This window comes from Castor canadensis, chromosome 1 (genome assembly GCF_047511655.1).
Source record: "Castor canadensis chromosome 1, mCasCan1.hap1v2, whole genome shotgun sequence".
NCBI classification, from domain to species: Eukaryota; Metazoa; Chordata; class Mammalia; order Rodentia; family Castoridae; genus Castor; species Castor canadensis.
In genome coordinates this window covers 191206073-191224156 of record NC_133386.1, presented here as the reverse complement: position 1 = coordinate 191224156, position 18084 = coordinate 191206073, and the positions used below count along the sequence as shown (strand labels likewise).

The window sequence follows — 18084 nt, the reverse complement described above, 5'->3', positions numbered from 1 at the left end:
AATAAGGCCTAAAGCAAACTCTGATAGATTTGATTGATTCATCAAGTCAGAGGAAGGTAAATTATTCTGAAGGTAAATGTCTACTGTAGCCTCTGGTTTTTTTATTCAAAATGTCCCACATAAAATGAAAAAGAAATGAGACATATGCAGAAGCAGAGATACACAATCCCACAAAAATGAAAGGTACTGAATACTGTAAAGAAAAGCTAACTCAGATATTGTCTTTTTCAAATAAGTAAATAAAATATAATCATGAGAAATTTCTTTAAAGAAATAGAGAAAAAGTGAATAGCATATGTGAACAGATGAGAAATTTTAACAGAACATTAGACACTACAAACAAATTCAATTGAATTTTTAAAATAAAAAACATATATTAATATCAAAATGTCCAATGAGTAGACCTAATATGAAGTGTAAAAAAAAAAAAAGTCTATGTAGATCAGTAAATGTAAGTTCTCCAAGCTGATGTATTGAGAAAAAATTATTATTGTAAGATTAAAAATGACATCATATTAAAGATTTGAGAAAAATACGACAAAATATCAACATACTTAATATATACGCATAATTTAGGTCTTCGAATGACAGGAGAAGAAGCTTATTTAATGGGATAGTATCTGACTAAAATTTATGTAGTAACCAATACTCAACTCTAGAATTTTCACTTAACAGAAAGCACAATGAGTACAAAGTAAGTAACAAATAGGCATATATTTGTTTGAAAGAGAAACAAAATATAAAACAAGTACAAAAGGACATTAACATGCACAAAGTAGTCCAAAACAATTACCAAATAAAGTATACATTAAAAATAACAGTTGATTCATCTCTAACTGATCTTTACACTAGATCAACATGGGTCATAAGACATGAGTACATGAAAGCAATGTTAGGAATCTTTGTGTATAGCTATCTTTAACTCAACTAGCAAAAATGTGTTGTCTTCCTTGTTAAGCTTGTATCTGCGATAAGGGCAGAACAGGTTCTACCTGGAAGTGAGGGGGTGAGGGAGGAGAGGGTGAGGGAGAAAGGACAAGGTAGAGAAATGCCCAAACAATGTATGTGCATGAGAATAAATGAATAAAAACTAAATGAATAAAATAACAGTTGAAGTCTAAGTACAAATTAATGGATTATTATAAAGCAATAGAATTACAAGATAAAATCGCAAATTTTGAAAGTCAAACTATTTTCTTATATTCATAGAATATCTTTAAAAAACTTTCTCACAGATATGGCACCAGTCCTAAGCACTTCTATGGTGAGTTCTAAAAAGTGTCAGCAATGAATAATTTCAAATTATGCAAAATTGTTCAGAAAACAGAAGAATAGAGCATATTTTCATATATTTATATAAGAAAAATAATCTTAAAAATAAATCCTGAGAACTTTGCAAATAAAGAACATTACTGTTATATATACCTTATGAAGTTTCATATACTAATTCCTTAGCAGATCTTTAGCAAATAAAATCTAGTGCTATTTAAAAGAGATAATATACTTTGTGTGAAACAGATTTATCACAGATATTCAATGTGGAATACCACTTGAAAGTTAATTTATTAAGAGTTTAAAAGAGAAAAGAGATAAAGTTATCTCAAAAATACAGAAAAACGATATGGCAGATTCAATACACATTAAAATTTCCTTCTCACAAGTGGAAAATAAAGAAAGCTGAACTTAAAGTGTAGCAATGATTACTTGGGACTGTGAAGGCTGTATGGAGTATATATAGGGGAGGTGTGGCAGTGGTAGAAGGTTGGTTTAATATGATCAATGTATACTGCATGTATCATAAAAAATTCTCTGAATCATAAATATAAATTTATCTACCTGTCTATCTATCTATCTATTTCTACAGACAAAATAACAAAACAATTTCCTAGTACTTCTTCCCAAATAAAGGAGACATAAAAATTCCTTTAAAAATAGTTCAAGTAGTTGTTTTTATTTTTTTTTTTTTTGAAATAATTCTCCTTTTATTTATGCTTTTATCTGTATTAACATATGCATGTGTATATGTGCAAATATATTTTAGCAATAGAATTCTTTTGTTTTGGTAGGGCTGGGGGTTTGAACTCAGGCCTTCGTGCCTGCAAAGCAAGTGCTTTGCTTCAAGTAGTTGTTTTTAAAGAAGCTCAGTAAACATCAAGATAAAGGAATAGATAATTTCATTCAATTCTGAAAAACATGAATAAAACAAGAACTTAAGTCAGATGTGATGACACATGCCTGTAAACCCATTCTCAGAAGCTTGAGGCAGGAAGTAGAGAGCTAGAAGCAATCATGGGCTAAATGATTTAAGAAAAAAAGAATTATAAAAAGACTGAAGGTGTAGCTCAAGTGGTTGAGTGCTTACCTAGGAAGCATAAAGCCCTGAGTTAAACTCTCTCCCCAAAATAGAAAACCTAAAAGCAAAAATTAACAAGAAAATAACAACAAACAAATACAAGAAACAATATGTCTACTTAAAGGTAGGGTTGTTTGAAAATATGCAACCAAAGGTGAATAAAGAAGACAATAATGATAAGAAGTGAGGAAACTGTACAAGGTATATCAAAACACCTAGCTTTTGTATCATAGTGGCTTAAGGAGAGAAACGAAGGAAAGATTACTCAAGGTTAGGATACTCAAAGATCTACATTTAGGCTCTATAAATAGAAAACTAAGCCAAGAACCAAGGCATGTAATTGTCAAACAGGATAGCACCTATTGTCAAGGGAATGATTCTGAATAAATTGCTTAGGAACTTTAAAGGGCAAAGAAACCATGAACTTTACATGCAGAGACAGAACTTGGCAGTTGAGCCTTTTTTCTGGATGTCTTTTGTGATAAATTCATGTCTATCCTTTCATCCTGAAAGGAATTTAGCCATACACAACCATCACTACTTCCATTGTTTTCACCTAAAGACTTGTCTCCTTCAAGACTTAGCTGTAGGAGTTGATAGGATTTGAATTCCTAGACAGTCATAGAATACAGGAAAAAAAGAAATGGACCTATATTCAACAAGTATTGTACCAGCATCATCAGAGATGCAGGCTGTATGTGTGTGCATGCCTCCCCCAGTTCCTCTTTCTAACCTATTTCAGATGTGTAAGGTTCATATTCATGCTCATTTTCACTCTGAATAGAGAAGTAACATACAAACGTTCAACCCTTTAAGCTACATCTAGAGTCTGACTCCTAATTTATCAGCTTTGAAGTACTGATAAGAGATAACATGTCCTATAATCTTGGGAGCCACCAAAAACAGAGATAGCAATATTGGAAAACACCAATTTGAGAGGCATATTAAAAATCTCTGGCTGGATGGATTGATTATATCTTTCTTCTACACAATGCTGTTACTACCAGACTGAAAAACCTATTTGTCTCATCTAATGCATAGAAACCAACAAGAGCAAAGAAAAATGAATATGTGGAGGGATATGTCATTTAAGGAAAACATGATAAATTTCCAGAAACTGACCTTAGCAAAGTGGAGAAGTCTGATTTCCTTACAGGGAAGTTAAAGTACTCATAATCATGTTCACAGATGTCAAAAGAACAATGAAGATAAAACTGAGAATTTATTTATTATTTATTTATTTATTGGTGGTTCTGGGCTTTAAACTCAGGATCTCTGCACTTGTTGGCAAGGTACTCTACCTCTTGTGTGAGTCACCAGTCATTTTTCTGTTTGTTTGTTTTTCTTATTTTTCAGATAGAGCTTGCGTTTTTGCCCATGGTCATCTTCCAACTAAAGGTCTTCTATCCATGACTCCTGTGTAGCTTGAATTTCAGGTGTGCACCCTCTCTCCCAGATTATTTATTGACAAGGATGTCTCTGTATCTTTTTGCCTGTGCTAGTTTCGAACCATGATCTTCCAGTCTCTGCCTTCTGAATCAGCTGGGATTAAAGGCATGAGCCATTGACTGACACAAACTGATATTTTCCATGAGGAGACAGAAAGTATAAAAAAGTACTAGGAAGCAATCATAGATATAAAAAGAATATAACAGAACTGAAAAAGGATCAACAGAGGATTTCAAGTCAATACTTGATCGAGTAAAAGGAAGAATCTGAGAACTCAATGGCAGGTCTTTAGAAATCAGACAATCTGAGGAACAAAAAGAAAAGAAAAGAAATAGAGTAAGGATAGTTTACACTATACTACTTGTGCATATATATCTGAAGGAATCAAAGCCAGCACACAATAGAGATAAGTTCACACCCATGTTTATTACAGCACTATTTGCAGTGGCTAAATATGGAATCATTCTAGGTGCTCATCAAAGGATGGATAATAAAAATGTGGTATATATAACACAACGGAATGCTACTCAGCCATAAACAAGAATGAAAGCATTTCTTGAAAATGGATGAAGAGATGATATTCAGCAAAATAATTCAGACTCTGAAAGATATCTATTATGTGTTCTCTCAACTGTGAAACTTATATTAAAAAGGCAAAATCATTAAAGTAGAAGGGCAACTATGTGGGAAAAAGAAGGACCAGAGTGAGAGGTAATGGTGGATGAAGTGTGAGCATGGGGATGAATGGGAACAAAGTACATTAGCATAAGCATATGAAAACATCACAATGAAATCCCTTGTTGTCTATAACTGATATATGGTAATAAAAAATTGAAAATGCATGGAAATATGCCAGGAAGTTAAATCACAAAGATATTGTTATAAAACAGAGACCTGTGAGATATTATCACACATAGCAACATACATATTATCCATGTCCCAGAAGGAGAAAATGGAGAGAGTGAGAACAATAAAAATATTGAATAAATAATGATAAAAAAACTTCCCAGACCTAAGGAAGTAAATAGAAATCTAGATCCAGAAAGTCTAAATTAAAAGTAGTGAGTCTAAAAAGAATCATTCTCAACACACATCATAATCAAACTATAAAATTTAAAGACAAAGATTTGAAAAGTGCAAAGAAGAAGAGAATTATGTGTAGAACAGAATATATAATATTATAAATTGATTTTTCACTAGATATTTTGCAGGACAGTAGTAATTGTGAGAATATTTTCAAAGTATTAAATTTAAAAATTGATACAATTTGACTACACCAAATCCATCTTTCAAAACTGAAAGTATGGTAGCAAATTATCATATAAGCAAAAGCATGGAGAGTTATCACTTTCTGACCTGCCTTAAGAGAAATACTGAAGGGAATTCTTCAAAATGAAGGAAAAGGATCCTTGGAAGTAACAGAAAAACATATACAAATCTAAAAATAACTAGTAGAATAGCCATCATCAGCAACACTACCAACAACAGGTGTTGGCGAGGATGCGGGGTAAAAGGAACCCTCTTACACTGTTGGCGGGAATGTAAACTAGTACAACCACTCTGGAAAAAAATTTGGAGGCTACTTAAAAAGCTAGACATTGATCTACCATTTGATCCAGCAATACCATTCTTGGGGATATACCCAAAAGACTGTGACACAGGTTACTCCAGAGGCACCTGCACACCCGTGTTTATTGCGGCACTATTCACAATAGCCAAGTTATGGAAACAGCCAAGATGCCCCACCACTGACCAATGGATTAAGAAAATGTGGTATCTATACACAATGGAATTTTATGCAGCCATGAAGAAGAATGAAATGTTATCATTCGCTGGTAAATGGATGGAATTGGAGAACATCATTCTGAGAACATCATTGAACATAGCCTAGCTCAAAAGACCAAAAATCATATGTTCTCCCTCATATGTGGACATTAGATCAAGGGCAAACACAACAATGGGATTGGACTTTGAGCACATGATAAAAGCATGAGCACACAAGGAAGGGGTGAGGATAGGTAAGACACCTAAAAACTAGCTAGCACTTGTTGCCCTTAACGCAGAGAAACTAATGCAGATTCCTTAAAAGCAACTGAGGCCAATAGGAAAAGGGGACCAGGAACTAAAGAAAAGGTTAGATCAAAAAGAATTAACCTAGAAGGTAACACACATGCACAGGAAATCAATGCAAGTCAACTCCCTATATAGCTATCCTTATCTCAACCAGCAAAACCCCTTGTTCCTTCCAATTATAGCTTATACTCTCTGTACAACAAAATTAGAAATAAGGACAAAATAGTTTCTGCTGGGCATTGAGGGGGTGGGGGGGAAGGGAAGGGGTGGAGTGGGTGGTAAGGGAGGGGGTGGGGGCAGGGGGGAGAAATGACCCAAGCCTTGTATGCACATATGAATAATAAAAGAAAAAAAAATAACTGGTAGAAGTAAAGGTATTATTGAACTCTAAAAGTTTAAAAATAACTGGTAGGAGTATTATCAAATGCCAAAACTACTGCAATTGGATGAGTGAATCAAGCATGTCTATAGTATAACTATTGAAAGGTAAAATTATTAAAACCAACTAGCTTTATAAAGACTGATTAAGTATACCAATTATTATCATATCAAATCATATAAGTCAAAATAAATAGTAGGAAGGATTTTGAATATTCTCATTATAAAGAAATAATTTTATTTGAGATAATGAATAACCTCAATATCCTGAGTAGATCATTATATAGTGTGTTAATACAACAAAACATTACACTGCACATTAACTTGTACAATCATAATTTCTCAATTAACTTTTAAAACCATTCAATTGTGACATCAAAACTTAAAATGTCACAGGTTATTTTAAAAAGTTAGTATTTGTATATGCAATCCAAGTTAAATTATCAGTCCAAGTTAAATTATCAGCTTAACACAAACAGTCATAAATATAACACATTTTATAAGATTTTAGTTAACCACAAAGGAAATGTTTAAAATATATACACAAAAAAACAGAAGAAGGGGAAAATGCAAAGTACCCCACTATACTATTTGATGGCATAGGAACAAAGGCCATCAAATCAAAATGAAATAATGTAATACAGGAAGAAAGGAACAAAGGATCCACCAAAAAAAAAAAAAAAACTAGAAAATAGTTAACAAAATGGAATTAGTAGGTCCTTAGCTATTTTTATATCTTGAATGAGTGTCCCTCACAGGATTTGGTTGAGTTATGAAGTTTTGTGAACTTTTTAGGGATAGGGCTTAGCAGAAGGTCCTTAGGTAATTGGGGTTTGCTCTTAGATGTTGCTGTATGACGTTATTCTCCTCTCTCTTCTTGTCTGTAGATATGACCTCTCCCTCTGACACACATTCCCACTATGATGTTCCACCCTTCATGAAGCCCAAAACAATGGGATATCCAATCATGACCTTGACATTCAGAAATCTGAGCAAAAATATGTCCCTCTTTACTTCAGAAATAGCCAATGTCAGATAGTTCATTATAGTGCTGGCAAGTCAGCTAATATAATGTTAATGATTATGTTATTATATTAATGGAATTAACATAATAATTAATTAATTATATTAATACTGAAGGTAAATACAATATATTTTCCTAGTAATCTCCAAGTAATCATCCAGAGTATTTAATAGATTAAAAAAGCAATTTCTAACAATATGCTGCCAATAAGGTATGCCCATCGTCTTAAAGTACACTCTTATACTGAAAGAGAACAAACTAAAAAAGATATTCATATAAATGGAAAAAAAGTGAAAAAAATCAAGGATAAGTATCTGTATTTCAGGTAAAATAGACTGTAAAAAGAGAGATAAAGATGTCAGTTCATCAAGAGAACATGGTAAATCTATGTCTCCATCTATCCATCTATTTATCTCTCTCTTTCTTACAGTCTTTCTCTATAAAAGTATAAGTGATACTGGGGATTGAACGTTGCGTTTTGTGCTTGCCTCTACCAATTCAAACACATGCTTCCAGTCCATTTTTCTTCAGTTATTTTTAAGAGAAGATTTCTGCTTTGTCCAAGGCTAGGTACAGATCATGATCCTCCTACCAATGCCTTTTGCATAGATAGGATTACAGACATGCATTTACCACCACACCTGGATCATTGTTTTGTGATATAGTCTCTCTAAAGTCTTTTGCCCAGCTAGCTTCAAATCATGATTGTCCTATCTCTGCCTCTGAAGTAGTTGGGATTACAAACATGAGCCACCATATCAGCAGTATCATGCTTTTTGATTACTACAGCTTTGCAGTACATTTTGAGATATTTTGAGATCTGGTGATTTTGAGATCTGGTACTGTAATGCCTCTAGCTCTATTATCTGCGATAAAGGTTGTTTTGACTTCCCAGGGAATTTTGTGGATCCATATGAATTTTAGAATTACTATTTTCTATTGCTATAAGGACTGTTACTGGGATTTTGACAGATTGTAGAACAAGTGCTCTCCCCCACCCATCAGGCCCTGCTGGGATCCAGCTCTGGGTGGAAGAGCTGGAGCCCTGCCCTGCTGGACAGGCACCAGTGTGGTGCAAGACAACATCCACCCACCAGCCAGCCAGGAACCCCGCCTCTTGTGTGGACACAGCCTTCCCTCTACAGGCTTCGCAGATAACTGCTCCACCAGGCTTTTGCTCAGGCTACCACTAGAGTCCTCTAAGTGTGCCTAAGAGAAACACACAGACTGGACTGGACACTAAAGAAGTAAAAACAACTAAGACTGAAATGCTACTGTTCCAGAACTGGTGATTGTTTTGTCATCTTTTTCTCCCTTCTTTAAGGGTTTGGCAGCCTGGTTTGCTGTTTGCTCACTCATCATCTCTCACATTTTTTCCTTTTTTTTTCCCTCTCTTCTTTCTTCCTTTTATCTTTCCTTCTCTTTCTCTTTTTTAACCTTCTCTCACAGTTTTGTTAGTATTAATATTATAACCCATCTAATACTAAATTACACATAGTACAGGGACAGAAATGTTACCTAGTGGAAGTATGGGAAGAAGAAAAAGGGAGGGAAACCATTCTCTCCCCAAAAATAAATTAGCACAGTATTTAGGGCAAAATGAAGAAAATGGATACCCAGATCCAGACTTCAACAAAACAAAGATAAACTATACCAAGGAACCCAACGAAAACCACAAGAACACCCTGAAAGAAGAAATTCTAAAGGTAATTAATGAGAATTTCATAGAGATGCTACTAGCCATGGTCAACCAAAATGTACAGGAGACACTCAAGAAATTCTGAGACAAGAAAACTAAAGAATATGAGAAAACACAGAAAGGAAATAAAATTAATCATAGGAGTCCTAAACAAACACCAAACTGAAACAAAGATCACCATAAACAGAGAGAAAAATGAATTAAGGGCAAAAATTGACAATATTAAAGAAGAAATAACCCATGGTATGGAAAACCTCAGAAAAAAGAATGAAACAGAAATACAAAACAAAATGAAGGGTCATTCCAGCAGAATAGAATAAACAGAAGACAAAATCTCAGAACTTGAAGATGAAATGGAATTAAATGAAAAACTGAAGAACCACTAGTTGAACAACTCAAGACCTGTGAAAAGAAAATGGAAGAACTCACTGACTCCATCAAAACACCCAAAATGAGAATCATGGGCATTGAAGAAGGAGAAGAGGTGCAAGCAAAAAGAATGTGCAATGTATTCAACAAAATAATAACAGGAAATTTCCCAAATCTAGAGAAAACTATGCCATTCAGATACAGGAAGCCTCCAGAACACCGAACACACCTGTCCAAAATAGAACTACCCCATGACATATTATCATTCAAACAATAAGTACAGAGACTAGAGAAAGAATATTGAAGACTATAAGAGAGAAAAAACAAATGACATACAAAGATAAACCCATCAAAATCACAACAGACTTCTCCACAGAAACATTAAAGAGTAAGAAGAGCATGGGATGAGATCTTCCAAGCACTGAATGAAAATAACTTCAATCTTAGGATACTTTACCCAGCAAAACTATCATTCAAAATAGATGGAACAATTAGTGTCTTCAATGATAAGCAGAAATTAAAACAATATATGACCGCCAAGCCACCACTACAAAAGATTCTCCAAGGAATTCCGCACATGTATAATGAAAGCAAACAAAACCATGAAAAGTCAGGCAATACCAAACCACAGGATAAGAAAAGGAAAGAAAGTAAAGAGTGACATTGATAATCAAATTCTTAATCAACAAAGACAACTACATGACAGGGATCACCATGTACTTATCAATACTAACACTGAATGTTAATGGACTAAATTTCCTCATCAAAAGACACTGACTGGCAAACTGGATTAATATGGAAGATCCAACAATCTTCTGCCTACAGGATACTGACCTCATAAACAAAAATAAGCACTGGCTGAAAGTGAAAGGCTAGAAAAAGATTTACCAAGCCAATGGTCCCTGAAAACATATTTATCTCGGAAGGTAGACTTCAAACCTACATTGATCAAATGAGATAAAGGACACTCCATACTAATTAAAGGGGAAATACACCAAAAGGAAATAACAATTATCAAACTATATGAACCAAATGTCAATGCACCCAATTTCATCAAACATACTCTGAAGGACCTAAAAACATATATAAACTCCAACACAGTGAGAGTGGGAGACCTTAATACTCCCCTATCATTAATAGATAAGTCATCCTAACAAAAAATCTATAAAGAAATCCTAGACCTAAATTATACCATAGATTAAATGGGCCTAGCTGATGTCTACAGAATATTTCATGCAACATCTGCACAATATACATTCTTCTCAGCAGCCCATGGAACCTTCTCAAAAGTTGATCATATCTTGGGGCACAAAGGAAGCCTCAGCAAATATAAGAAAATAGAAATAATCCCATGCGTTCTATCTGATCATAGTGCATTAAAATGAGAACTCAACAACAAAAAGAGCTGTAAAAAACATGCAAACAATGGGAAGCTGAACAACACATTGCTCAATAATGAATGGGTCATCTGTGAAATAAAAGAGGAAATTAAAAGGTTCCTGGAAGTTAATGAAAATGAAAACATGACCTACCAGAACCTATGGGACACAGAGGGAAGTTTATAGCCATGAGTGCATAGATTAAAAATACAGAGAGATCTCAAATCAATGACCTAATACGACAGCTCAAACTCCTAGAAAAACAAGAACAAGCAAATCCCCAAATAAGCAGAAGGAAAGAATTAATTAAAATAAGGGCTGAAATCAAAGAAATACAAACAAAAAAAAATACAAAGAATCAATGAAACAAAAAGCTGGTCATTTGAAAAAATAAATAAGATTGACAGACCCCTGGTAAACCTAACTAAAATGAGGAGAGAAAAAAACTCAAATCAATAAAATCAGAAATGCAAAATGGAAGATAACAACAAACACCACGGAAATCCAGGAAATCATCAGAGACTACTTTGAGATCCTATACTCTAATAAATTTGAAAATCTTGAAGAAATGGACAAATTTTTTGAAACTTATAACCACCAAACTAAATCAAGAAGATATTAATCATTTGAATAGATCTATAATACAAAAAGAAATTGAAGCAGCATCAAGTCCAGGACCTGATGGATTCACTGCTGAATTCTATCAGACTTTTAAAGAAGAACAAACACCAACTCACCTTAAACTGTTCCAGAAAATACAAAGGGAAGGAACACTGCTTAACTTATTCTATAAAGCCAATATTACTCTCATCCCAAAACCAGACAAAGACACCTCCAAAAAGGAGAATTATAGGCCATTTTCCTTAATGATTATTGATGCAAAAATCCTTAAGAAATTAATGGCAAACTGAATCCAACAACACATCACAAAGATCATACACCATGACCAATTTGGCCTTATCCCAGGGATGGAGGGATGGTTCAACATACTCAAATCTATAAATGTAATACAGCACATCAATAGAAGCAAAGACAACACCACTTGATCATCTCAATAGATGCAGAAAAAGCCTTTGACAAGATCCAACACCACTTCATGATAAAAGCTCTAAGAAAACTAGGAATAGAAGGAATGTACCTCAACATGGTAAGGGCTATTTATGACAAACCTACAGCCAACATCATAATTAATGGTGAAACACTGAAACCATTCCCCCAAATTCAAGAATGAGACAAGGGTGCCCACTATCCCCACTCCTTTTCAACATAGTACTGGAATTTTTAGCCAAAGCAATCAGGCAAGAAGAAGAAATAAAAGGAATACAAATAGATAAAGAAACTGTCAAAATATACTTATTTGCAGATAATATAATCCTATACCTTAAAGACCTGAAAAACTCTACCCAAAAACTCAGAGACACCATAAACAGCTACAGTAAGTTGACAGGATACAAAATCAACCTACAAAAATCATTAGCTTTTCTATATACCAACAATGAATATCTGAGAAGGAATATATGGAAACAATTCCATTTACAATAGCCTCAAGAAAATCAAATACTTAGAAGTAAATTTAACAAAAGACGTGAATGAACTCTGCAAGGAGAATTACAAACTCCTGAGGAAAGAGATTGAGGAAGTTTACAGAAGATGGAAAGATCTCCCGTGCTCATGGATCAGTAGAATCAACATAGTAAAAATGGCTATAGCTCCAAAAGCAGTCTAAATGTTTAATGCAATTTCCATCAAAATTACAATGACTTTCATCACAGAGATTGAAAAATCTACTCTAAAGTTCATTTGGAAACACAAGAAACCATGAATAGCCAAGGCAATACTCCACAAAAAAAGCAATGCTGGAGGTATCACAATACCTGACTTCAAACTATATTACAAAGCAATAGCAGTAAAAGCAGTATGGTAGTGGCATAAAAACAGACATGAAGACCAGTGGAACAGAATAGAAGGTCTAGATATGAATCCACACAACTATACCCACCTCATTTTTGACAAAGTTTCCAAAAATATATGATGGAGAAAAGACAGCCTCTTCAACAAATGTTGCTGGGAAAAGTGGTTACCCATCAGCATGAAACTGAAACTAGATCCACATCTATCACCCTGTAGTACTATCAACTCAAAATGGATCAAGAACCTAAATATCAGACCTGAAACTCTGAAGTTACTACAGGAAGGAGCAGGAAACACTCTGAAACTAATAGGTATAGGCAAGGACTTCCTCAATACAACCCCAGCAGTCCAAAAACTAAGAGAAAGAATGGACAAATGGGACTTCATAAAATTAAAAAGCTTCTGTACTACAAAAGAAATTGTCTCTAAACTGAAGACACCACTCACAGAGTTGGAGAAAATATTCAACAGCTATATATCAGACAAAGGACTGATAACCAGAATATACAGGGAACTTAAGAAATTAAACTCTCTTAAAATCAATGAACCAATTAAAAAATGGGCAATTGAACTTAATAGAAGTTTCTGAAAAGAAGAAATTCAAATGGCAAAAAAGCACATGAAAAAATGCTCACCATCTCCAGCCATAAAGGAAATGCAAATCAAAACACTAAGATTGCACCTCACCCCTGTTAAAATAGCCATCATTAAAAACACCACCACCAACTTGTGTTGGCGAGGATATGAGGAGTTAGGAACCCTAATCCACTGCTGGTGGGAATGCTAGCTGGTACAACCACTGTGGAAAAAAATTTGGAGAGTTCTTAAAAATCTAAACATAGACCTGCCATATGATCCAGCAATCCTACTCCTGGGGATATACCCAAAGGAATGCAACACAGGTTACTCCAGAGGCACCTGCACACCCATGTTTATTGCAGTGCTATTCACAATAGCCAAGTTACAGAAACAACCAAGATGCCCCACTATTGGTGAATGGATCAAGAAAACGTGGTATTTGTACACAATGGAATTTTACTCAGCTATGAAGAAGAATGAAATCTTATTATTTGCAGGTAAATGGATGGAACTACAGAACATCATTCTGAATGAGGTCAGCCAGGTTCAGAAGACCAAAAATCATATGTTCTCCCTCATATGTGGACTTTAGATCTATGGCAAATGCAGCACTGTGGTTAGACTGGGACCACATGACAAGGGGAGAGCACATACGGGTGATAGAGAAATAGGTAAAAAACCCAAAACATGAAAGTGTTTGATGACCCCACTCCAGAGGAGCTAATACAGAAACCTTAAAGCAACAGAGGTTATCATGAGAAGGGGAACAGTAACAAGGGTAAAGATTAGTTAGAGATGAATCAACATGGGTCATAACACGAAAGCAATGCTAGGAATCTTTCGGATAGCTATCCTTAACTCAACTAGCAAAAATACTTTGTCCTCCTTATTATGCTTGTCTCTTTTCTTCAACAAAACTAGTGATAAAGGCAGAACAGGACCTGCCTGGAACTGACGGGGAAATAGGGGAGAGGGTGGGAGGTGGGGCATGGGGGAAAAGTGACACAAACAATGTATGTACATGTGAGTAAATGAAAAATAATAATAAAAAAGAAACATGTTTCAAAATGTTTTTTAAAGAGTTCCTAGAGAGTTTTTGCTTTACTCTCAGAAGAACCTGGAATAATCTGTGACACTTAACATATTGGGCAGTGTTATTTTTTGTCATGTCTAAGTGTGTTGGGGGAGACTTAAAAAAAAAAAAAAGAAAGTTCTCACTTGAGTTGGAAAAAGTATATTACTTCAATAAAATATTTAAATGAAAAAATGGGCAAAATATATTTATAGATTATGAAAAGTAGACAAAAAATTGAAATACATTTATGAATATTTTTCTACATCTGTAGCAATTATGGATATAAAAACTAACACCATGGTTAAATATAACCTCACTCTTGGTGGATTTTACTGTTATTCATAGAGAATTTTGGGAGGACAAGAAAGTTAAAAATTCTAGTGATTCTCAGATTTGCAGGCACATTAAATTTAGTTTTACAACAGAGTGGAACTCTTATTTTTAGAATATTTATCATCCATATCAAGATTCTTTTTTTTTTTTTTTTTGGTACTGGGGTTTGAACTCAGGGCCTACACCATGAGTCACTCCACCAGTCCTTTTTTGTGTTGGGTATTTTCAAGATGGGGTCTCTCAAACTATTTCCCCAGGTTGGCTTTGAACTGCAATCTTCCAGATCTCTGCCTAGGATTATAGGTGTGAGCCACATGTGCCTGGCTAACGAATTCAGTTTCTCAGAAATATGTTACTGGCTTCCAGGGATTATGGGGAAAGGAAAAGGGAGCATAATTGCTACTAGGTATGGATTTCTTACTGGGGTGATAGAAAGTGTTCTGGAATTATAGTGGTGTTGGGTGCACAACTTTACAAATACCCTAAAAAAAGTGTATACTTTAAAGTGGTGACTATTGCACTGTATTATATCCTAATATCAAACAAAGTAATTCTATAAAAGCATGAAATATTCCTGAGAAGATGAAGGAAAACGTTTACAAACTGAAGAAAGAGTGGACAACAGAAAGGAATTTGGAATAATTAAGTAGAGTGGATCTTTGAATTACATAAGATTTTTTGCCTTGATTAGAGAAGGAATGTTTTGATTATACTGTATAGTTAAAGAGTAATTTGCAGTTTTCCTTCTTACATGAATTGATTTGCTAATAATAATGAAGAGGCAAAGCTTGACTTGTTAAAGTTGTTACTATATTTGCAAGAGATGATTCTGAACCAGGAATATAACTAATCAAACCAAAGCCTGAGGGAAATAGCTTCAGTCTTATGTCCCAAATGTAACCTGGTAAAATCAAATGCTATCTGCCTACTGTTCAGTTACTGAACACCTGCTCATCCCAAGTATGTTCATACCTCTCCGGATCTAAAATTGTGAAATAAAAGTGAGAAAAGTACTTGACAAATTTGTAAATGAATTATTTTGCTTGGTTAATTTAACATGTACTCAATTTCAATACATTAAAAATTAAATGGATTTTTTTCATCCCAACTGGAACACTGAGTGAACTTAAAAATACCGAAGTAATAAAATTTATTAATTTTTATTTCAGTCTAGCTACACAGGAAAACCTTTGTTTCTTCATAACTGTGAGTACACGTAGATGAAAATGGAATGGACTATTTCTTTTTATGTCAAAAATCATCAACTCAGCTCATTGCAAAAAACATGCAGTATTTGCTTACAACTAAAAAAACCTATAAATATCTACCAACTACATTTTAATTTTCATATCAATGAGGACACATAAGTACAAAAATACATATAAAAAGGAACTGAAGGCCATATAGGTCATAAGTATTTATTTTCCTTCATGTCATTTCCAATATTTAACATAAAATATCATTTAAAATACAATTCACTGTAAATATTTGTGGTAAATTGTTTTGACTCTGCTTCTTTTTAGCTCATGTCTTTGGCCAGGAAAAAAAACCTCAACTTTGAGTACAAGAACACTGGTGCAAACAGGTAATGAGTACTGTAGCAAAATCATAATACAAATTTAAAGGAAAGTCTATAAAATTTATTTTACTTCATATCAAATGTTAAAGAAAACATACATCATGAAAAGTCACAATAATTTTTACCATTCATAGTAATGGGCTTTTGTTTATAGAACTAATGCAAAAATCTTTGAAACAATTACAGTACTTTTAGGAAAATAATGTAGTCATTTTGTATCAATGTGAATATTCTGAAGCATAACAAATATTTAATCCTATTACATAGCCTTATCTCTCTAACATCAATGTTTATTTCATATTACTTTGAAGATCAAGTGTACTAAATGATAAGAAAAATAAGACCCAAAGAAATTAGGGAACTTGTGGAAAGTCATGTATCTACTCCATGAATACCATGTAGCTTTAGATAAAAGTTTATCAAGTGCCTCTTTGAGATTTTTGTAGATTTAAATAGATAACAATAGTTTTAAAGTATCATATGGCTAGGTAACTTTCTTAGAGGCATCAAATCAGGTTCTGCCTTACAAACACACTGTTGATATCCACAAAATGTATAGTTACCATTTTCATGATCATTTTCTCAAAGGTATAGACAAGATAAAGAAGAATGGACAAGGGAAATTGCTCCTTATTGACTGAATTCATTCTAATGGGAATTACCAATAACCCTAAGATGAAAATGGCTCTTTTCACCTTGTTTCTATTTGTTTATCTAATTAATCTTCTGGGAAATGTTGGGATGATCATTTTAATCAGACTGGACTCCCAGCTTCACACACCAATGTACTTTTTCCTCAGCAACCTCTCTTTCTGTGACCTCTGGTATTCCACAGCAATTGGACCCAAAATGTTTTCTTGCTAATGTTTTACATTTAGCAAGAAAAAATCAGTTCCTTTCTTTGGCTGTGCTCTGCAATTCTGCATTGCTTGTACGTTTGTACTGCTGCTGGCAGTGATGGCCTTCGACAGGTACAAGGCCATCAGCAATACCTTGCTGTATACAGTCCACATGTCCAACAGGGTGTGTGCCCTGCTCATGGCTGGGGTTTACATGGTGGGAATGGCAGATGCTTTGATACATACGACATTGACATTCCAGTTATGTTTCTGTGGGTCCAATGAGATTGACCACTTCTTTTGTGATATCCCTCCCATTTTACTACTATCTTGTTCAGATACACAGGTCAATGAGTTAGCAATATTCATTATTTTTGGATTCATCGAACTAAGCACTATTTCAGGTGTTCTTATCTCCTGTCGTTATATCATCTTATCAGTCTTAAACATCCGCTCTGCTGACAGGAGGCTTAAAGCTTTCTCCACTTGTGCCTCTCACTTAACTGTAGTAGCGATTTTCCAGGGAACTGTACTCTTCATGTATTTCTGGCCAAGTACTTCTTATTCTCTAGATCAAGACAAAATGACTTCACTGTTTTACACCCTTGTAATTCCCATGCTGAACCCGCTAATATATACTTTACGGAACAAAGATGTGAAAGAGGCCCTGGAAAAACTGAAAAATAAAAGATGGTTTTAATTATTGATCGTAAGTCCCAACCTTTTCCACAAGCATAGTGATTCTTGTTTTCCTAAAATTATATGCATGAAAAACAAAACTTTCTCAATGATTTTAATTTAAAAACATATTCTATCAGAGAATGCTATATATTATGTGATTTTTAATTCTGAACATCAAAGTATATTTTAATGATATTATTATTTGTAATAAAGCCCAATTACCAGAAAATATTATAGTCCCTGATTCTATTATGCTTCATTATATGTCTTGAACTAATATATAGTGCTACCTCACTGCTGAAAATTTCCTCACCTTTCTAAATTTGTGAGGTTTTTATTCATTCAATATTTCAATTGTATTAA

The 18084-nt window shown here is 34.1% G+C and overlaps 1 pseudogene; it reads left to right on the top strand.

Moving 5' to 3' along the window:
• Positions 1–16810: 16810 nt before the first annotated feature.
• Positions 16811–17740, top strand: LOC141421703 (olfactory receptor 5W2-like; annotated as a pseudogene).
• Positions 17741–18084: the final 344 nt, after the last annotated feature.